Here is a 24,740-nt window from a genome sequence, read left to right on the forward strand (position 1 = left end):
TTATTATAAATTATTATTAAAACCCATAGAACATCAGACGCAACTTACGTAGTTTTTATTATGAGTAGATACACACCTGGCAGATTTTCACCAGACATGCAGGTTTCCTCACGATGTTTTCCTGCACTGCATAGCACGAGTAGGATTATAAACCAAAATTAAATACTTGAAAATTAAGTCGTGCCTATCCGGGTTCCCACAACCTTTCAAAATGCACTGGATGTCACCCAGTCAGATATCAGGCGGTAGGCATAAAAATAATCTATGTCATTCCTTGGTGTTCAAGCTTGCTTCCTACCAAACTTTATCGAATTCGTTTAAGTAGTTTGGCCACGAAAGAGCATCAGCCAGAGTCACTTACGCATTGATAATAATAGTATTGATATAAAATACATATTAAAAAATCTATATCAAAATCATCTTAATACACCAAAGCACTTAAGCCTCGCTTATCTGATGATACTCTTATGTATTAAGAATCAAAAAAAAAATACTCAATGAATACCAGAGTATGCTAATACGATGATAATTGTACAATAAAACAAAACAGCAGTGGTAATAGAATTACTAAGTAATTTAGAATAGGACCCATCAATCATTCGTGATGTAGGATATGATCTTATCTGAAATGAAACTCATCATTTATAGATCCGACGGGATTGGTCGATTATTATTTATTTATATACGAGAAGTCACCGCTAGTTGATTTGATTGGAGGTTTTTTTTTTTATTGTCTTAATAGAATCTCTTTAATTTCAAAATTGATTTCATATTCCGGAATTCAATCTTAGTTTCATCAAAGGATCACTAGACTACATATTAATCATTTAAAATATCGCATTCTGCAATATTTTTATCTACAATTTAATGATATTTCATATTATAATTCGGTTTAAATAATACTAGTTATTAACAGCGACTTCACGCACGTTTCAAGGGTCGGTCATCAAGTTAAAAAATAATTATACTTCCATTCGGTTCATTTTGGCCGTGAAAGCGTCATAGACAGACGAACGGACAAACTCACTTTCACATTTATAGTAACTAATTATTCCTCCGAATTAGTAGTGCTCTGTAAAAAATCCCATCGTATTCCAGTGATCCACGATTTTGACACGTATCCCTTAAACAATACAGTTAATTAATTATTATAGTTGATGTGACATATTACTTTCTAACATTTCACAATTACGTTCATATAGATAATATTACACAGAACTATTATACATAATAGAGCCGAGATGAGAGCCGAGATGGTCCAGTGGTTAGAACGTGTGCATCTTAACCGATGTTTGCTGGTTCAAGGCAGGCACCACTGCATTTCAACGAAATTAGACACATGCACCACATGTGTATTCCACCAATCCGCATTGGAGCAGCGTGGTGGAATATGCTCCAAACCTTCTGCTCAAAGGGAGAGGAGGCCTTAGCCCATTAGTGGGAAATTTACAGGCTGCTAATGTAAATTATACATAATAAGTATATTAGAATAGATCTGCTGAGATACCTTTGTCTGTCGGTACTATCAATGTCTATAATTAAAGGTTCAATGTTCCAGTTACGGGCAGTATTAAATCAATGAAATTAGACAATTCATTATTTGACTGAGCTGACTTGAACTGTATAGGATTTATGTATTTATTTTTTGTGTGCAATAAAACCTTTTTTCATTCTCTCTTTATCCCTCTCATTATATTTTAATCTGATTATGCTATGGTATCATTTCTTCGTGAATTACAGAACTGACATTCTTGAATAATAACACCAAGTAACCTGTTTTGTTTTTTATTCTTAGACATTTGGCTCTATCGTACGTTAAGTTGATATCCTGTAGCCCACGGCGATCGGGATAATACAAGTGTCGAAAAGGACATTTCTTTCGTCAAAAACAGTATATTATTTGTTCTTTAAGAGCTCACACATATACAGAAAAACTGTATCCTATAAATACGCACAATGATACAGTTTCAATAATATAACCTCTTTTTAGTACTTCTCGGTACAATCGACATTGTGTACTGGAAGCTTTAAATGTATCCTGTAGCGACAATCAAAATTACTAATAAGAGTCTATTCGAATGAAGAATCTTTTTGATTTTAAAATAACTCGGTTATTTAAAAGACTAATAATTTTAATATCATTCTCAAACATAGTCACACATATACACCCAAGGCTACTTTGTATTTCTAACGCATACAATAAGTTAATATAATTCCTACAAAACCTCACGACTAACACTTTATACAGTCTCATTATTTATTTTTTATTGAGACCTCAAACAAAGACTATCATGCTTAAGTCATTGACTTTTTACGATAAATTCGTTATAGTTAAAACTTGCGCTGGCAATATTATAATCTATGTTATGACGTCATTTGTATAATTACACTAGCTTACTCCATTTCAAACTATTCAAATAAACGGTTGGACGAATATATCTAGTACTTTCTTTTTCATCAATCATACATATATTTTAAACATTTAATAACAATATTCTGTCAAATTAACTCTGTGGTGAGTTCGTCTGGGTAGGTACTACCTATATTCAACCGCCAAGCAGTAATATTTAGTATTGTTACGTTCCAGTTTGAAGGGTAAGTATGCCAGTGTAACTACAGACACGGCGGTCTTAACATCTCAATGCCCATACTTAGTAGCGCACTGGCGTTTTAAGGATTAGTATAAGTATGTATACATTTTTCTTACGGCAATAATGCCTGTGGACATTGACGACCAAGAAAAAAAAAATCAACCAAATCAAATTTATATCATCTGTATATAATACTTACGATAATACTGAACAGAATTATATGGTTTAATGGTACATATAACTTAAGTGTTTTGAATATACGTTACAAGAATACTTCTAAAGTTGCCTCTAATAGCTGCAGTGCTATTTTGAAGAGAATGGAGAACGTACTTCACTTGTTACTCGTAATGTTGTAAACCGATTTAAACGTTATAATTGGTATTTATGTTACACGATCGTGTCCTGCGGTGAGTGAAGAGTCTGTTCTCACAGAATAGCTTTATCTAGACGTAATTACGTATACATATTCAAGCGTTGAATAGATAAACTATTTTCATTAATAAAATTAAATATTTTATCCCACATAGTCGATATATGTTATACAGTATGGCTAATAATTCGTGTAGTGATGATTACGAAACGTTACCCGGACATTCTTTAAGATGATTAGTGATACTGTCAGCGAGATAAGTTAAAACTCTTTTCTTGTACAACGATAATCACATAGTGCTTTGATATACCCGTAGATGCGAGAATGAGATAAAAGAATCCTCTCAATATCATTACGTAGTTACTACTTAACAAGATTGTAGGCTTCATTGCAAGATAATGATTGTATTTTATTCGATTATGTATGGTAAAAATATATTCGATCGTTGCTCAATTTGTATTGGACCGAACAACCGTTGGTTTTTCGGTATAATTTAATTCTTATTTAAATTTTGATCGTTGATACATAAGTACACAATGTTTTCGTATGTATTTGTTTAACCGAACAACACGTCTTCCAATGACGATTGAAATTTTTTTTTTTTTTATTAAAAAAAAAAGTACAATGTCGTCGATAATCGCCTTACAAATAATAATACCATAAACACTTATTTAAATGGATGTAATCCGATAATCGTTTGCCTGTCATATATTCATCTATCAATTTACATAACACCTCGTGGCAATGGTCTGCTTATATTAATAAGTTTACATAGACGAGTGCACTCGGCGAACGTTCAAACATGCCTCTGCCATACAATACTACTTATTCTAACGTTTATCTGCAGTTCTTATTGCTATTCGAATAGAGTTCAAATTCATAACCAGTTTTGCTTTATGGAAAACTGTCCTCAAATATATTCAGCAGGTGTCCACGTATTAACATACAATTTTCAAAGACTAACACAATAACTCCCTCTTTAGCAGCGGATCCGGTTAAATCATTTTTATTAATGCAGCCTATTATGAATGAGATTATTTGAATAAATATTGAATTTTAAATATGTTTACGATTACCGTGTTTAAATGAATAATTAGAACGATCACAAATAAATAACACAAAGGCATTTGTTTTATTCCTTAAATAAGCATACTTATCTTTTAAATCAATATTAGATAAACGTGTGGATAATTTATTTAGTTGAGACGGTTAGTCGTGCCAGTCGAATATTCTTTCATATGAATGATTCCTGTCTGAAATGAATATAGAAATTAGCCCAAATCCCACGTAATATAATAAGACAGGCGTTAAACGTTCTACAGAATGGAAGTGACAGTCTGACGTGGCATTATAATGTCTAATTACACAATGAAAGGAATGTACGTGGGATGTTTTGATGGCTGCTTATTGTTTCTTATATAGTAAATGATTTAAACTTTCAAAGTTGGCTACAGTGCAGGAAATGTTGGGCAAACAAAGCGTATTAGAGAATTGTAGGCCACCCTCAGGCTCGGGGCTGCACCGCCCACTCGGATCGTGACTTGGTCTGCCTACTGTACCACAATAAGAATACTTCGATACGGAAGCGAACCATTTTATATTTAGTTCGTTATAATTTCAAAATAATATTATTTAGTTCATTCATTTAGTATATTCAATAATATTTCATTATCACTCTGCGTAATGAAGCTGTACGTTTTATGATTCAAAAATAATTAACAAAATAAACAAAACAAACTCCGTAATATCATCTATCAAATTAGCATCTAACTTGTTTATTACGACACCCACACGCCCCTCAACAAATACACCTAAAAGTATTAAAGTACGCGGCGGTCGCCGGCATCAAATTAGAAATCTAACGACAAAAAGGTCCAAGCACATATCAAGCTATCGCACTGGCGTCCCAACTTTCATTATCCAGTTATGAGGTTTATTATTTCGGGACGACTTTTATTGTGCTGTAAATATTTTATTTTATGATAAGAAGTAGGTACGTAGAGATAAAGCAAATTGATCGGGCAATACTACGAGATCGGAGGTTTATGTGTTACGTGGGCGGGTTAATTGAAACGACGAGATTGTGCGAACGATGTCTCCCATATATTAATATTTAATATCCTATTTAAAAAAACTAACGCATAATTATTCAAGATAAACTATCGAATACGTCGCGTTGCATTCAAATGCATACATTCTTTGATTACATCTGAATTTAGGAACTAAGCTTAGTAATGATACTTATTATTCAGTTTAGATATGTAATCTTGTATTATACAAATACCTTTACAAAGTCAATGTACCAAGTAAAAATCAAAATATACTTTATTCAACTAGGCTTATAAAAGCACTGTTGAATCGTAATGTTAGTGTTGAGTTAAATCCGATATGTTCCTCAAAAATTGCATCCATTTCGATCCAGTTACGCTCGAGGCAAAATTGTAATTTAATACTTGAGCCGCCTTAAGCATGACTAATAATAATTAAATTAATCATTAAAATTGAAAAGGGATTATATTATTATCTCATTATAATTCCCTTTTCCATAAAGCGTCTTTTTATTTGGATTTAATTAAGCGTTTGATGGAAGCCTTCGACATTAGGCGCGCGTGCGTCGAGATTACGTCGAAGCCGTGGCAAGCGCCCCATACTCCTAGTAGTAAGCTATATTAAATATGCCTTAACCCTAATAGAACGTTATCGAACATCTTATGTTTTATTCAAAGGAGATTAACGTTGGATGCTTCGAGCCACACGCCTCTTAGAAATTTTCTTCATACTGATATTAAAACAATTTCAATAGGAAAATAAATTCTTAACGGGTGGAATATTGCACGTATTTCGTGTTGCGCTGAATTTATATTATTGAAGCGTCTTAATTGAGATTAATTATTCTATATTGATCAAGGAGCTACTTAACATAGCTATAGGTTTATGAATTGAATTGTTTAAAGAGATCATAACAATTTCATTTGTATATATATTATCGATATATTTAAAGTATTAATGGATATATACATTGAATGTACTATAATTGTAATGAAATAATGAGTCCAGCTGTACTCAATTTGAAACTCTTGTCGGTGTTCATTTTCGGAGCTATTATACAATCATAACATATACGAGACGGCTAATTCGGCGTTACGCCAGAAAATACCATCTAATTACAACTCACGTAGAGCGTAACCGAATGAAATATTAAAAATAATGACTGTCGGTTAAAATTTTTCTGGAATTCGTTATTATAAAAGGAAGAAGCAATGCGAGCTCGAAGCGAACGTCGCTTGACGGGCAGCTGCAGAATTAAATTATGACCATTTTTATCCCTCGGTCGGCCGGACGGTACACCTGCCTGCCCGCCACGATTGACACCTACCCCATTATACAAAGCCACGATAAGCTGAAAAAAAAATCTCAACAATGGCCCCTTTACAGCCGCATGAGAACTTATTATTGGCCCTTTACAAACTGAGCCATTCCTTTTTACGTCTTTATACAATCCTCGCCATTAGCAGAGGCGTGTGGGCAGCGTACGCTCATAGCCAAATAATACGTATTGTTAAACCTAACAAAAACTCCAAGTGAACATCTTCATAACGAGAAACATCTCTATCATTGCCTATTGTTAACTAGCCTTTTCGAACAATATTTTTTAATCACAATTTATTGCCAATTTCATGTTGTATCTATCTATTTAGAGAATATCTGTGCCCCGTCGCTTTAACGGCGTTTAATTTATATTATATACTGGAATCACGAAAAAAAAAAATTGATAACTTTTATAATATCTGTACTAGTTTGAAAATAGGCAGTTATTTCAATATCACAGACATTCGCTTCAATGTTATTTATTTGTAGAGTTCTATGGATGAACGACGAAATTGTAGACGAAGGAATTATCGTAACGAAATAAAGGAAGCCAGATTGAAAGCGTCCGATGGAAGGCGACGTTGTCGTGAAGAGAATTGTTTGATGGTAATGATTTATGGCGACAGAAGAACGGCGCGATTTTCGCGCGTTAATGCCGAGAAAGATAAATGTGCTGTGATTTTCAGAGAGTAAGGAAAACGCTGCATTTTTGTAAATTAATCATATCTCATACCAAGTCACTCACGGATAAGTACCAAGTAAGATTAGAAGGGCAAATATTAAATTACAAGAGATCTATAACTGGAGCGTCATGTATGTGAAAAAAAATCTTGTAACCGCAGTAGGGGCAAGCTGACCGCAAAACTCGTTAGACTGCAATCATCTCGTGGTACTTCTATATTTAGATGAGCGTTCCAAGCTGGATTAGCAACGCTGCAAGGTGCAAACTGTCAGTCACAGCTACACACTAAGACGTCACTTAAAGCACTTCGTTTAATGGTTCCATAAATGAGAGACTTACAATGTAAGTAATTGTAATTTCGAAGAATTATTGACGGACTTGGGTAAGTTATAGTCTTTAACTAGTGGATAGGTAGTTATATATTAGTTTTATATTCTAAATCCACAAAAAAAATAAACATCTTATTTATCATAATAACATTAATTTTGTAATAACGCATAAAATGTCTGACAATTTCATAATTATTCTAACAAATAAAAACTTGGACAGGAAATTTATTGGTACGACGACACTGTAATGGAGGACAATTCAAAATACTCAGCTACACTCAGCCCTTAGTCTTGTTCGAGCTCAAAAGCGGCAAAGTGTAGGCGATTACATCGAATCAAGCATTATAAATCACAGCTGAATAATCAATTCTCGATTAAATAGATATTTTATTTGATTTTAAATGCGTGCCTTAATTTGTATGCATCAGCACGAGAAGGCTTCCCATCACGAAGTCATAATATCCGCCCATATTAAAAAAACATCATTATTCTAGTAAATCACGCGCATCACTCATCCTGTCCGAAATCGCGTCTTTTAATCAGGAATGAGTCAAGAGTTAATATTCGCGATTCATGTTGCGGTCGCTTTGAAAATAATAACGTAGCCATTTTAATATTCCTCGTCCGCCAGAGAGTTCCTTGTAATAGAAACTTTTTTAAATGCTTTATTGTTTAATTTTTTCCCTTGCGTTGCTTAGACATTCTGTCAGTCAGATAATTCAAATTAAACACACCTACCGCACGCGGGCGCCCCGTAAATGTGAATGCTAATGTAAGAAGTGCCGCTGCGCTCCCTCTCCGGAATTGAAAATGAGTGTGGTGATGTTTTGTTTTAATAAACTCACATTTGCCTTTAAAGTAAGAGCTTTTTATTTGATTTGTTCACAGAGAAAACGAGTACCAGTTAAAGATATATGAACGCAAGTACGTTGTGGTGCTGTGATGAAAAAAAATTCCATAACTAAATACTATTTATTTATGGGAATCTATCTTTTTTGTTCGAAATATTGATTAATAAATCAAAGTGATCAATTAAGTAATAGGAAAAGACAAAAAAGAAACAATGCAATTTCATACAGAACGCTTAAGTAGAATCTACATCAAAACACGACATAGGAATTCGAAATTATGTGATATGTCTGTAACTATTATTGTTTCTGTGGAAATATTACGTCTAGACCAACAAGAACGCGATAAAAGCAAAACGAATACACGAGTAGATCGGTGCATAGCAGTTTAAGATATCAGCCTATTGTCAGTATTACAAGCTATAAATTTCCTATATACGTAACAAACATTTACAATAACATTCTTATTAGTTCAATAAATAATAAGATATATTTTTGAGTGTATATATTTTTACATTTAACATATTATAAACTCGGTAAAGGGGTTAAAACTAAGAAATTACGTGGTCTTTCGTCCCTATGGCACCATTTATTTTAATCTACTCTTTCGTAGTACACGGCGATGCTAAGCCCGCACTCATTTCAAATTTATCAAGTTACACCTGCAAATTCTTTGGTTTCTCGTTTCTCGTCTGAACCTTGCCTCCATTTAATTATTGATTAAGTATTCCGGTTCCTCTTATGATTAAATCATTATAAGGTATGAACGCCGGCATACGTCTGATCGTGAAGGTTTTAATTAAGACTTATTGTTCAACTAACCGCGGCGTGACTTTTCATAACTTGTTATCCGTCTTAACTTTTCAAATATTCCCATTAAATATCTTTATGATCAGATGTTTATTTTTTAAAAAGTAGGTTACCTATCACTGCGTATATAATTAATGGAGATAAATTAATGTTTATCATTTCGAACTACCGTTATTTATTGTAAATAGAGCAATGGTGAAAAAAACAAAAGGCATAGAAGCATAAAAAGTTTTAAATACAAAAGCGGTCCGCTATTCTGTGAATGGAGATTTAGACACGCTTCTATATTGATTTGATGTTTTGATATCGCAATCCGTTCGACTGCCTCGTATTTCAACAATAGTTTAACTGTTTTTTTGACTGTTGTATTGTCCATCACATGTAGTTAATAATTGAATTTTTAGATCAATTTAAATGAATTTAAAATCGTTTAATGTTTATACAAGCTCAGTTGATTGTTATTTTATTAAACAATAGTTAATCTTGTTTTTAAAATGAAGTAACGGTAATCTAATCGCGTGTTAAATACCACATATCGATCTGAAATAAAGTGAAAAAGAAAAACCAATTTAAACTCTTAAACAAATAGCAAGTGCAAGACGGACGCCAGACAGAAGTAAAATAAAACTGCGAGAACGAGAATAACGCTCACGGCAATGCAGGAGAGTTAAAAATCAAAACTACGCCAGAGCGAGACGGTTGAGAGCCATAAATTACACCTGTCCGATGAAATATAAAGAGAAGATATTGTTTTAAGAGTAAGTCCCGGGCGGGTGATTACAGCTGCCGACCCAGACTTCAAATTCCGATAGTTTTTGCACCGGTAAAAACTGATATTCCATCGCCCGCGTTCCGTCCGCCGTATATTGAGTTAATGTCGGTCGTGATTGTGATGCTATCTCTCTTAGTCTCGGACGCGTGAGCGAGATGACGCATTGTTTCAGTCAGGGTAGTGTGGAATCGCATTTTATTGTAAGTTGGCGGGTCGGCAGGTGTACGCGTTGCACCTGCGACGCGGTCGGACGGGCCGTGAGATGCGAAGGACAACGAACTCGCCATGATAGTTAACCAAAGTCGAGATCAGATTCTTTAAAAGATATTTTATAATTGATCATTTGAATCATTTGTTATCAGCGTATTGAGATTTAATACAATTGCATCTTTAAAAACTACATAAATACTTTAAGCATAGTTAATAAAACGCTGAACGTAAATTAAACGTAATTGCATGCGAATCGAAAATCTATCTAGGAACTAGTAGAATTTCCCAGCTAACAACTTAACCAACTAGCAAGGCGTCTTAACGAGTATCTCGACGGATAAGATCAGACATGCAAGCAATTCTAGTGAATTCAACATGAATTAGCTAATGATATGTGAGAAAACAGGAACGTTCCTACGTTTGAACTAACTGCAACATGAATTGGTTAACCATAATCTATATAATCATAATATTCGGTTACTGTTTTGCATTTAATTTACTTAAACGAGTATGAGTTTAAATAATGATAATATTATTTATCTTTCCATTGTCAAGTAAAAACATCAAACAAGTAGATTACAGTTTCAAGGTGCATACAGTTTTTTTACGTCTTATTTATTTTAATATATCCTCTATTGCGTATAAGTAATCGGAGATAAATCATCAGTACAAAAAATCTCTGACAAAAACAGGCACTATTATTAATCTTTGTGTAACGTTAAAATTATCGATTTCAAACATGTTTACAATAAGTATGCTTCGATTTATTTGTTTTAATAAAATAAATAATAATTTTAGATAAATTTATGTTGAAGCTAATATTTCTATGAGAATTTAAATATATTATTTATTTTGCATATACCAAGCCAAATATTTTTTTAATAATAGTTACCTAAATAAGAAATATCTCGTACGAAACTGTGGGGCAAAGGTCCTCTCTTTAAAATATAGAGTCGCGTGACAAGATCACGTTTGGAATTTATTTCTTCACACGATTCTATAGCATGTTGGTGCATAGAGATCCAGTAGTATTTTGTCACAGATACAGAATATCTCAAAATATTTTCCTTGACCACCAAACATGTAATGATACTCCGATAAAAGCTCAATTATATGTACCATGAATTGAACCAACGATCTTAGGATATGATCTACTTATTATCACTAGACCATCTCGGCTTTTGTACATTAATATCTATACGGTATGCAATTCAGATGAAGCCCGAACGACAATGAAGTGTTATTTAAAAGTATAGTTATATATTTTGGCGCCGTAGAATCGTGTCACGAGTAAACAATAATAAAGTTAGCGAAATTTTAATTACTAAGTTTAGTCTTGTAGTTTTAAAGGAGCTCTAACTTATAATTTTGTTTATTAGACGACGAAGAATATTTAGAGGAATAGTGTTTTGAAGTTTCAGCGCGTGTGTACCTACTTAATGTCGACCCGAGAAGTTGTTCGGTGTGCGATGTAGTTTAAATTTATAAGAAAATTGGAAAGTACGTATTTTCCTCATTAAGCATTTTAAGTTGTAATATTAAGTTATATCTTCACTTTAAGAGCATCACTTTAAAAAATGTGCGTGTATCCTATCTCTTATTACAAATCAATATATTATAAGTCATTATTATCTGAATAGGAAATTGGGGTATATTTTAGCCTGATTTATAAATCATATTATGTATGTAACAATCCAAGAGCTATCTCTCTTTCTTGAGAAAAGATTCGGAGGTTATTCTACCATGCTTGACAAACTACCTGACGAATATACATATGACAGAATTCAATCCGACAATTGCACCTTCACTCAAGATATTACTTATAATATAAATTATACTTAAAAACTCAATGGTAATGGAAACCTGCAATTTGATTAATTCACGTATTCTATGCACTACATATTGGCTCTTTCTTGAGATATAAATTTTTCATCAATCTTGTTCTATTTTCAAAATCTTACTCAGACGTTAAGGTTGTCTTTGTGGGATTGGTTAAATAAGACCGTTTTTCCGAACTTTTTATTATGAATATTATTTGTTACTTTTTAAATTGGATCTGTAAGAATATCTTCCTTTATATTATTAATCACAATCTTGATATACTAGAAAAAAAAACAACTTTAAGTCAGTACAAATACGATCGGTATTTTTTTTTGTAATCTCTTTAATCATACGATACATACACGTATATACATATAGTATATACATTCAGAAATGTTGCTTACATAGAAATGAGTTTGAGTTTTTTTTTAGAAATGAGTTTCCAATCGTGACCAATGTTACTTTATATAAAAAATATATCATTTGATTAAAAATTATAAAATTTTTTTTTAACATTTTTTTCATTTAAATTGTAAAAATAAATAACATTATACAAAGATTAGTAATGTTTGGATTAAACCGACTGTTAGTTTAATTCAAATTTAATAATAAAACGATTAAAATCACCAGACAGATATTAAAGTTATGACGCTCATCTATTTAAATAACAAATCAATTAAATCGTTAATACGTTTTCTTTATTTACTTGAAACCACCATACTAACCGTATTAATCGACAAACATTACGAGAACCTATCAAGCTATTGTAGTCGGTGTATCCGTAGACGGAAGAGGCAAATTCTGTCCGGATATTGAATATTGATCGTGCACCCTTAGCCCTGATGTATTGGTCGTTACCGGCTGAGATAAAGGGGTGTTCAATGGTTATTCTATCGAAAAACAATAGACTGATTCTATGTATTCATAGTTGGACGTGTTATAAATATTTTTGTGGATTCATATTTTTATTCATTTGATAAATATACTTTTATGAACTTGAAATGTTTAAGTCAGGTTTAGTATATAATATAGTATTATATATTATAGATTATGTATGTATTATTTTAAAATGAAAAAAATAAATGTCAATGTGGGTCACGACTTCCAAGAAGACGACAAGCTTAAAGTCCAGCGATGATCTGCTGATGTTTAGAAAAAATATAAAATATAAAACGCCAAAATATATAAATCGTATAAATAATATAAACGTATAGTTTAGTCAATATGTTTTTTTTCATGAATTTTTATTTTACTATATAAATATGTATTCTATGCACGAAAGTTATAAATATTCAAAGTGAATATTTTTTCTCATGAAAGACTGAAATGACAAAAATAGACGCGCTTAAACGTGTGCGTTTAACAGTGTGACAGTCGCACACATACATATAACTATAAAAAATACAATACTTATATAAAACAAATATGAATTACTTTTTGTAGGATTTACTTCACAATCAATGCTGTATCCGTAACGAAATCGTCACAAAATGTAAATATGGAATAAATATAAGCTCTTTGTATCATAACAAGCTCCTAAAGCGCAGAGAAAACACACTTGGATCTTAACCAAATGCATGAGTTCAAATCCGAATACGGCTTAGTTTTGACATCAAGATAAATTTTATAAAAATCTCTATGTGTCGGATGAAATTCTTCCGAAAACGTTAAAACATTCTCTTTAAGTTAAGATGAAACTTTTTCCACTTACGAACAAGTATTTACTTTTTATTTAAACATAAAAATATATTTCACTACCTAAAAATAATACGCTCCTAATTTTTCAAGTGAAATGATTTTGAATCGTAATAATAATAATGTTTTGTCTTCATTTGCCCCTATTTGCCGAAGTTAATTATAATTAATTTTGAAGAGGGTGCTCGTATGTGAGCCTTAAAATTATTATTTTATACGGAACCCGTGCAGTTCGTTGGATTTATAACGTTAACATCGACACGAGTTTAAATATTGGATGAGTGCTGCGATCTGTGTATCTTCGGATGACCATTTCTTTTAAATTCTTTAGTTTAATTCACATTGTATTCATCCTTGTCAAAATAAATACATACGTATGTATAATATTAAACGCGTTATGAATATAAATGTTGTACTTTAAATAGCCTTATAATTGTGCTTTAAAGAGCCGAGATGGCCCATGATTTCGGGTTCAAATCCAGGCAGGCACCACTGAATTTTCATGTGCTAATTTGTGTTTATAATTCATCTCGGCATGTATATAATCGTGCTCGGCGGTGAAGGAAAACATCGTGAGGAAACTTGCATGTGTCTAATTTCAACGAAATTCTGCCACATGTGTATTCCGCCAACCCGCATTGGAGCAGCGTGGCGGAATTTGCTCAAAACCTTCTCCTCAAAGGGAGAGGAGGCCTTTAGCCCAGCAGTGGGAAATTTACAGGCTACTAATGCTAAAAATACTTTAAATTTTACAATTATACGCACCATTTTAAGAAATATGACCGAATATTCAAATAAGCGAGTGCAAAAATGTGTTAATCTAATGACAATAAAAATTAACCCCTTTTTTTTATATATAACGACTACCAAGTTATAATAGTTTGCGGAAAACAGTCTACAAAACTGACTAGACATGTGTTAATAACTTATTCACACCGCCTGTACTTATGTCCATACGTCCATCATATGCTAATACTATACACCGACCGACGTACATATTCGTCTATATAATTAAGTACTTATGCGATATTTTCTTCATTGATGTATTCAGTTAGTATCTTCTTTCTTAGTATCGTTCCTTGATTGCTTTAATTGTTTTATAATTATATTTAATTGGCGCTAGTATTGACTTCGTATACCGTTCTTGTAACTGTTTTTTTAGTCGAATTTTTCTTTTTTTTTATATATTTATGCGGACGTGTAATTAGGCCACTGGGTTCACGAACGCTCATAAACAATGGTGCTGTAAGAAGTATGAATCATTCCTTACATCAACAATGCCCAACCTAGGAAACTAAGATGTTATCTATCTTGTGCTTGTAGTTATTACCTCACTCACCCTTCAAGCCGGAAAACAACTAGGTATACTAATCACTTCTGTTTGGCGGTAGAATATCTGATGAGTGGGTCCACTAGTGCTATCCCCACCATCAAGTATGTAGAATAATATCAACATCTTAAAATCTTAATTTATAACGTAAAAGTATAACAATTAAACTAATTGACTTTTTCTGATAAATATTATTTATTATATTATTAATTAGGGTTACCCGATTGAAATTACAATTTATTGATGCTTATATAGTATTTATATTGCTCTCAAATTTTTATACATATACTTATATACTAGTAGATATATTTTTCATATGTAACATTTCATAACCAAGAAAATATTATATAATAGACATCCGATCAAATGAATCACTTAATTTAGTATTTTATACTCGAGTTCTAATCGTTTCTTATTATTTCCGCCTTAAAAAATGTATTCTTTACTATAGTATACATAGCATATTTAAGGCTGGGACTCTCTAGTGAGCGTAATACATACTCATGTCAAAGGGTATCGCGACTGTAATACCTTATGATTCGTTTTGATAGAATTGCACCTGGCTGTCAATCCTCTACACGAACTCTCTTTGTTTACCACCAATAAAACATTCACTACACAAAAGTGTATATATTAAATTATATATGAATGGACGCAACATAATATCGCAAACATAATACAAAAATCTATTATGTGAGTGTATAAATTAGAAATGGATATTCTGATTCTGACTGTACTTAGTAAATTTTATGTAGAATTTGGTTCTTATCAAAATTAAAATAGGTTACTTAGTTTCACAGTTACAGAGAACTCAGACAAAGCTGTGAGTAAGTATTATTCAATTTATTATTTTCATGTTACGTATCAATAATTATAATTTTATTGATTATATCAACCCTATAAAAATCAAAAAAAAATATTCTTAACGTTAAATAGTTTGTTTTTTTTTATTTCACTCAAAGTATTCGAGTCATAAATATTACATATACCTTTTTTTTATTTAAAACTACGATCGAGATATAAAATTTAATAATATCATGTAACAACAGCAATTTAGTCGTTTATTATTTATGAAGACGAATAGCGAACCGAAAAATTTCAAAAGTTGTTATAAATTTTATAACCACTTAAGGCACCTATTAAGTTACGTAAAACTCCTATAAACGGCTGTAAAATTAGTCAATAAAGGATGTTATTTCACTGATAAGTGACAGTTTATTTGAATAAAAGCTACGGAACATCATAACATCGCTTTGGAATACTATAAAACCGATGCCACGTACGCGTGTATTTCTGACTTTAACATTTTAATGAGCAATTATTGTGTACGTTATTAAGACTTCTTTAATTTTATTGTAAAGACGTTATAATAATGAAACTAAGAATTTAAACGAGGTTACTAATTAGCCATGATTATATAATGCGACTAATTTTAAAATGCTTATATTTGTTTATTTATTTAATACTAGCTACTCCCCCTGGCTTCGCACGGTTAAACTAAGCGTCAATGTAAAGTATTTATATTGAAGAACAATAATACAAAGAAAAAATTCGGTTTTTTTTTTGGGTCAGGAACCTTCACGGGACTGCGTAGAATAACTTACAAATTTCATCACAATAATAATGGATGGTTCGGATCGGATATTTGTTAGATATTTTTGGAAGGAATTATATATATCGACTAGCTGAACCTGCAGCTTTACCCGCGCGAAATTTATAAAACACAAACTTCCAAACTCCGTTTCACAAAAAAAAACTACACCCTATAAGGAACCTACCCGCGAAATTTCAAGTTTGTGGGTGTCATAGTTTCTTAGATTTCGTGATTAATCAGTAAATGGTATTTCGCTTTTATAAATATATAGGTATATATAAATATTATTGAGTCTCACACAAATAATCTAAACATAAAAACGATTTTCTAATTTTAACTATTTAATATAACGGTACTTTCAGTAGGAGGTAAATTAATATCAACACAAAATTTAAATACTTACAAAGTTGGAAACGTTGACTAGTTTCATAGAATATTCCGAGGTGAATCATTTCCAATGTTTTGAATGTGAAATATTAAGTGTGCGGGATCGGAAGTTAGCAAAGTAAAATGTTTATGAATGTAAGATGAAAGTTTCGAGTTGGTGAACTTTTAACGCCTTTTCGCGGAATGAGGATTACACGGAAACTGCGTTAGGTCAAACTCCGACGTGCTTATATTAAGTGACTTTGTTTTATATGAATTATTTATTGACAGCATACTTTTTTATTAATATATATCTCGATTTTTAAAAGGTCAGTCATCTATTTACTTCCTTGGAGTTCAATCTTTCTTCATACCAAATATCAACGAATTTGATTTAGACGTTTGGCAGTGAATGAATAGACAGTTACACAGACAGACAAACACAGTAGCTTATGCATTTATAATATTAGTATAGATAAGACTGTATGTAATGTTTTTATTATATGTAAGTTTATCTAAAAGTAAAAAAATAATAATGTCTTAACGATCTAAAGATCAATTTATAAATAGATTAAGGCATAAAAGTTTAATACCTTTGCATTTTTATTTAGCATATATGTTATCAAAAAAAAAATGGAAATAAGAATAGAAAAAGATGAAAATTCAAAATTCGAATAATGGTTATTGTCTGAATCAATTCCGCGAACACTAGTATACGTAAATATATAATTATATCTCATGTCGAACTTTTAAGTACAATAAATAAGGCAGTTTCTTGAAGATCCCCAATACAAGAGGTTGAAGACGAAATAACTTCAATACTTATGTTTCACAATTTAAAGCTAACGACACAACTTTAATAACATAATTGTAGTAGTTTTAGGCATTTCAGGAAAACCTTCAATTTATTTGAAATAATTATATAAATAAGGTATTTTAAATATAACAAGTCATCAAACTCCAATCACACATTTTTTTAATTAACCTCTTCTAAATATCTCAAAATTCTTTAGTCACATGGCAATACTTTTATATATATATTTTTTAATTTTTTAACAAGCTAAAGAAGTAATACATCTACCGCCATTTGCTCGTAAGTGTCTGTCGGATATGTCTATGCGGTTAGAAGACGTATACTACATTATTTACCCACTGTGGCTATAATTATTCAAACTCACCGTCCAAATAAAGTTAGCAAAAAAATACGAATTACGTACCAAAATACCTATAAATGTTTAGTGGTGTTGAGTTAAAAAATACTGTCTTCTTCTATCTAATGTTAAATCGATTATGACTGAAAGAGAGAAAAAACAAATAACACGAAACCAGCTGTTTCTGACATTTCTTCTTAATTGAGCCGTGCTTACATAATTCATGTATTCGGCTTCATCAATATTATACTAAGCCACCTAATTGGTTCATTTATTATTAAGATTCTATCGATTTAATTACGCGAGCGCTAATTAGTGATTTCGAGTGCATTGTTGATTGAGATTATCGTTATCGTTTAAGAAGTGTTCAATGGGTTCGGAATGACTTCAGGGCGGTCCCGGATCTGGTTCGATCAATTTACTGTTTATAACCGTCTTACCGCCAGCCATCAAAGAAAACCGCCGCGTATCGTCTAATTGGTGGAAACAGTATACAGACCTCAGTCCCAAGCGCCTATTAAATAAAGTAAATTCATTTGATATCATCTTACAGTATAAATATCGAGGAATGTATTTAATAATTTATTGAAATTATTATATTAGAACCTATATGGCCCAGTGGTAATAACATGAATCTTAACCAATCATTAAGGGTTCAAATTTAATCAAGCAACATTGAAATTTCATGTAGCTAATTTGTGTTTAGTATTCATCGCGTGCACGGTGGTAAAGGAAAACATCGTGAAGAAACCTGAAATCGGATGAAACTACCTAAAGTATATCCAACTGTGGAAGCTGCGTGGTGGTGTAAGCTCCAATCCATAACCATGAAAAAATGAGAAGAGTCCCAGCAGTGTGACACTATCAGGCTGTTACTAACTCCTAAATATTACATTTAATTCAATATTATCTGAATACATTATAATAAATACTATTAATTCTGCGAAGAAAACTGATTGATAAATAATTGGGAATTATTTGTTCTACGAAATATTATCACTCCTGCTAGTGTAACGGTGCTTCTGTAAATTTTAAGCTTATCATAAAGTCAGCCTGTTTTCGTGGATTTTCAATCAAGTTGTGTAAGTACAATTGTATATTATTTTTCCATGTATATGATCGATAAATACGAGTAACTACTGACTTCCGTGACGGTTTCTCTGGGTAGAAACTGATGCTGTTTTTCAGATCTCGTAATATAACCATTCAATACTGCTTTAACAGCTAGTAAGTTTATATTCTGTTTTAAATTGTAAATGAAATCCATACTTAACTAATTTTACCATGACAAAAAATATATCTAAAAGGACAATAATCAGTTACATTGCTTTTATGTAAATAAAGTATATCGTTTTTACATACGCCCTTTCAATCTGAGAATACATAATATATATAATAAAACATACCGTAATAGGGGTATGAATATCTTTGATATTGTAGCAGAAAATTCGTTTAAAATATATCGTTCCTCCTCGTTAAATATAATGTAAGACTTCTAACAATTTTTTGCCCGATAAACTTGAATGATGTACACAGTTATATACAAAACAAGTCTTTGCTCGGAGTATGAAAATATTTAACAATACGGCTGAATGAACATTAATACTGTTTACTTTTAAATACATATTAAATTAATTTTAATTGCTCTAGTTTTTTAATATTATTTTTAAATTATAATCTATGGCAAAATTAATAATAACGATATAAATAACGTAAATATAATCTGGTTTAAAAATAAAACAATAATAATAACAAAATACAAAATATATAAAGAATTCTCATATGTTAAACATTAAACATACTATATTATTTAGGTCATCGTAAAAATATAAACACCTGTCTATAATATCGTCGAGAGATATATATATGTATAAATTTTTCTTATGTCGAAAAGCGAATTTTCCTGTCGGCTAATGTCCGTATAGTGGAAATTCCTCGCATGCCTCACTTCACCGGCCGCTCACTGACCGTCTATGTTATGTTTCAACATGAAAAAGATACGCCAATAAATGTTTTATATGTCACATTTGCGATACGACCGATCAAGCAACGTCTTATAAATCATGAAACGCTTTATTGCACAACTCTATGAATATTTTCTTTTTATGCCTTCTACGTATCGAGTGTCGCTTGTCATTTATATTCTTATTTATAAACATATATGATGTATGTTTAGTTAAATTAAATAACAGTATTTTATCGTGACACCACTTAAATATATGGTGTAATTTTAGAAACAATCTAACATTATTTTTTTCGTTAACGTCACAAATAACTAACATAAAACATTGTAAAAAATGCTGTATTAATAATATTTTCTAAATAAATGACCCCAAAACAATACATTAAAATTAAGTTATTTTATTTATCTCTGTTGATGCCCATATTTAGTTATATTTATTGTGTTTATAAAGCGTATTGAGAAACACGTTTCGATGACATTAAAAGCTTTGATAAGAATAACAGTGACCCCTTCTATAAATTAAATGCACTATAGATAACATAGTAATAAAAATTTAAATACGTTTTTAGTAAATAAAACGGAACGCGATAACCAATCAATTATCATCAATACTTAATATATGCTCATACCTTTAAGATAATAACTTCAGTTTTCAGCGAGAGCCCATCCACCGTTTTAAATTTAATTTATTATAATAACTCAGTCACTGAAATCGTGAGACACAGACACGTCCAAATCCAGTTCGGGCACAGAACACAGAGTTAGAACTGTATTAATTATTTTTCATTTATGTTAATTACGAACGAACGTGCGTCGATGTTGAAGCAAAGGGAACAGAGAGACGTGCACTCCGCCCGCAAGTTAAACGTAGACTGACGATCTACTGCTTGAAGCATTCTAAATATACACCCCCCGATGGTTTCCCGCGCACCCTACGAGCGCAACGCGTGTACCATGCAATTTTCTATAAATTTTCGCATAAGCTCCAAAGCCAAGCTGTCAAAAGCTGTTTTTGGTGGAGCTCAGTGGAGCCCGCTCTTGGTGCATTCTCTGTAATTGAATTACCTTTACCTAATTCGGAATACGTTAAACATGCTTTTAAAAATTTTGCATTACATTTTAAAGAGATTAGTGGCGTTGTAATTACTAAGTTTCATAATTAAATAATATTCCTTATACATCCGTTTGGTTTAATAGATAATGTTTGAAAGTCATTTCCGGTTATGATTAAGCTATGTATCTCATTTGAGAGTCATAGGCAACCACAGGAACGACAGGAAATCATGCTACCGTGATCTACATAAATATGTTAGTTAATTTACACCAATTTGATTTTATGTATGTATAATATATTAAATGCGAAAGTACGCTCTGTTACGCTTTCACGGCCGAACTACTGAACCGAATTTGATGAAATTCGTTTTGACGCAAGTTCGAACCCCAAAAAAGGGCATAGGCTACTTTTTATACCTAAAACCCTGGACACGTAACACATAGCTGAAAACTAGTCAAAATATTTTAATTCTAGATACTATTTCAGTAATCGATTTGGGACCTTCAATACTACAACCAATAGGACAAAACTAAACAGCAAAATAAACGAGAGGTGTCGTGGGACATCCGGTTAGAACGTAGTTGCTTTCGCAATTATGTATAAAACATAATAAATTTAATTAACAACGTACGAGAATAATGAAACGACAACGACCAATTTTTTATTAAAAGTCCCGAGTCAATAAGTTTAACTAACGTTATGTTAAACCACATACAATGGAAAGAGACAAATAAAAAGAGACAGAGATGGCAAGTGCACCTGAAGGGGATATAACGCTTTTTCCTCATGTGACGATTTCTGCCAGTTTACACTTCTGGAAGCCGCGTAAAAGAACTTCGTTCCAAAATATTTACGTTTGTCCGAGAGACAACTTATGAGTGGACTTACCAAAGCAGCTATCGAAGACTCACCACTAATAAATAATGCCATACATAGACATGAAACACAAATTGTCCAATACATTGAATGAGCACGCATTTAAAACCACGAATTCCTTCCAATCATTAGCCTAAATAGAGTTAGTTGGCATAAAACGTTCATTATACTGCACGTATAAATTTATAGATAGCAATAAGCCATATCACAATATTTACGGACAATAAATAGAATTTGCATATAAATCAGAACAAATTAATCGCGTTTGTATTAAATGGTTTACGCCCTTTTCTATTATTCTCTTATTTGGCACGGTGCCAGTACAGCCGGGTGAAGATAGAGGAGACCGTTACTCTATTCGACATTTCTGTATTTGTCATTAGTCATGAAAAATAACGATGGAAATAGAACGGTTTTTTTTTTTTTAAAGATCTTTCACAACTGTTCCAAGGAAAACCCAGACAGATCCAGGCTTTTGCAAATAAGTACTGATTACTGCTTTTATTAATCATTTAACAAGTTGAGGATATAATAATATTGAATTCCCAGTAATTAAATATTAAAATTGAAATTATAATTGTTTAATGAGCTGTCCAGGCTCGATATCATTTGTATTTCACACCTATGTATGATGAACGACGGCTCGTGCTTTTGTGGATAGCTATTTATATATTTAAAGCGTAGGGTGTCATCCAGATAGATAGACGGATACAACTTGTAAACTTGGCTTTGGAAGAGATATATCCAACATTCGGTTACGATAGGCTGATGATGATGATGGTTCTAATAAAATGGAATGATTTTTACCACAGTAACAGCCTGTAAATTTTCCACTGCTAGTCTAAGGCCTCCTCTCTTTTGAGACGGCTTGGAGTTTATCCCACCACGCTGATCCAATGCGGGTTGATGGATAGACATATGGCAGAATTCCGTTGAAATTAGACACATGCAGGTTTGAATTGATGAATTATAAACACAAATTAAGCACGTGAAAATTCAGTGGTGCTTGCCTGGGTTTGAACCCGCAATCATCGGTTAAGATGCTCGCGTTTAAACCACTGGGCCATCTCGGTACTTATGATGATTGATGATGATTCTTATGCAAAATTGATATTAAAAATGATGACCTTGACTTTTTATATACATTTAATTAAATTTAATACCTATGTTAAACCCTAATGAGTTGAAGAAGGAAGTTAATTTACTGGCACAAGAATATTTAGGCGTTAATTACATAAGGCCTGAAATAAACATTTGATTAAATTAAATAGCCCGACTGTTGGTCTCGTTTCTAAGTGTCCTCGGTTTTCTAGAATAAAGGCATTAAACTAATCATAAAATCAAAATAGTCACGAGAATCCGTTTCATATGAAGTATTTTTTTCGGAAAGCCCGCCCTTTTCTATTATCTTTAAAATTTTGGCGTTATGCCAACACCATGGCGGAGTCAATTCAAGATCTGACTGATGTTACTGGCCGTTGCTGCATTTGTCACCGCCCACCGACGTCAGGAAGCCACGGAGATTGCGATCTGTGACTCACGGTAACAATGACAAATTCAATTAAATAAGTAATACTATCGGCATTTGGTAAAAGATTAAAAGATTTATATAAAACGTAATAGACGCTACACAAATTAATAGTGCTGTAATCAAAAATTTTGTCATAGTTTAACTTAACGAAGTAAGTAATCAAATGCTTGAGTTCAATAGATTAACTATTATAATTATTTTTTGTAATTTGATAAATTATGTATCGATATAATTATAATACATAATAAACATAATCAGCCTGTAAATTTCCCACTGCTGGGCTAAGGCCTCCTCTCCCGTTGAGGAGAAGGTATGGAGCATATTCCACCACGCTGCTCCAATGCGGGTTGGTGGAATACACATGTGGCAGAATTTCGTTGAAATTAGACACATGCAGGTTTCCTCACAATGTTTTCCTTCACCGCCGAGCACGAGATGAATTATAAACAAATTAAGCACATGTAAATTCAGCGGTGCCTGCCTGGGTTTGAACCCGAAATCATCGGTTAAGATGCACGCGTTCTAACCACTGGGCCATCTCGGCTCATAATAATTTCCACCAATTCGCATTGGAGCAGCGTGTTAGAATACGCTCCAAACCTTCTCCTCAAAGGGAGAAGAGGCCTTAGCCCAGCAGTGGGAAATTTACAGGCTGCTAACACTTTATACATAATTTACATTGCCGCACTTCTGTACTAGGCTTAAGAGATTTAAAGAAAATTGTTAATTCTTGTAAAATAATTTTAAAACGAAAGGACAATATTGATTTTTAATTTCATATTTAAAATACCTTGTACATTACATATTATAAAAGTCGAAATTCCTTTATTCTAGTTCTAAAAAGATACTAAATTTTTATATAGAACCTCCTTTTAAATAGTCGTAAAAATTGTTACATAAAATTTTTATTCTCATAGCTACGACTCTCTGACTAAGTAAATATTACTTAAGGCTTTACTATGGTTTTATTTTATAATGGAACTTTATGTTGGCTGCTTTTCTGCTCCGCTCAAAATATCTCAATACTTCTAACCTGCTCAAAAGACTAACATAATTGATGTATTATTTTTTACGTTCAATGTTCGAACCACATGTTGGCGTTCGCTCAGACAGTCACATTTTTAAGTAGTTTTTGCAGTGTTCGAAATTTAAATAATTATTTACAATTTGAGAATTTTAAATAGTGTTCGAAATTCAAATCAATATTAAAAAATTAAGAAAATATCTGTAAATTTATTTGTTTCACATTTATTTTTCTAATATTATTTCTAATTTTAACTCGTCGATAGCTATCCAAGGGATTACAAAAAAAAGTTAGTTAATAAGCAGAGGAAAAAAGGGTACTGAACTGTTTTGTCATTGCCTATTGCCATTGTGT

General features: G+C 32.1%; 1 protein-coding gene across 1 annotated transcript in view; it reads right to left on the bottom strand.

The window, feature by feature from the left end:
• The window catches only part of LOC113399758 (protein artichoke-like), a 63,446-nt gene extending 42,683 nt beyond the window's left edge, over positions 1-20,763 (bottom strand). The window contains exon 1 of the mRNA XM_026638977.2: positions 20,531-20,763. The gene's annotated coding sequence lies outside the window, so the exon portion shown is untranslated. The remainder of the gene's footprint in view (positions 1-20,530) is intronic.
• Between the last annotated feature and the right edge of the window lie 3,977 nt (positions 20,764-24,740).

This window comes from Vanessa tameamea, chromosome 2 (assembly GCF_037043105.1).
Source record: "Vanessa tameamea isolate UH-Manoa-2023 chromosome 2, ilVanTame1 primary haplotype, whole genome shotgun sequence".
NCBI lineage: Eukaryota > Metazoa > Arthropoda > Insecta > Lepidoptera > Nymphalidae > Vanessa > Vanessa tameamea.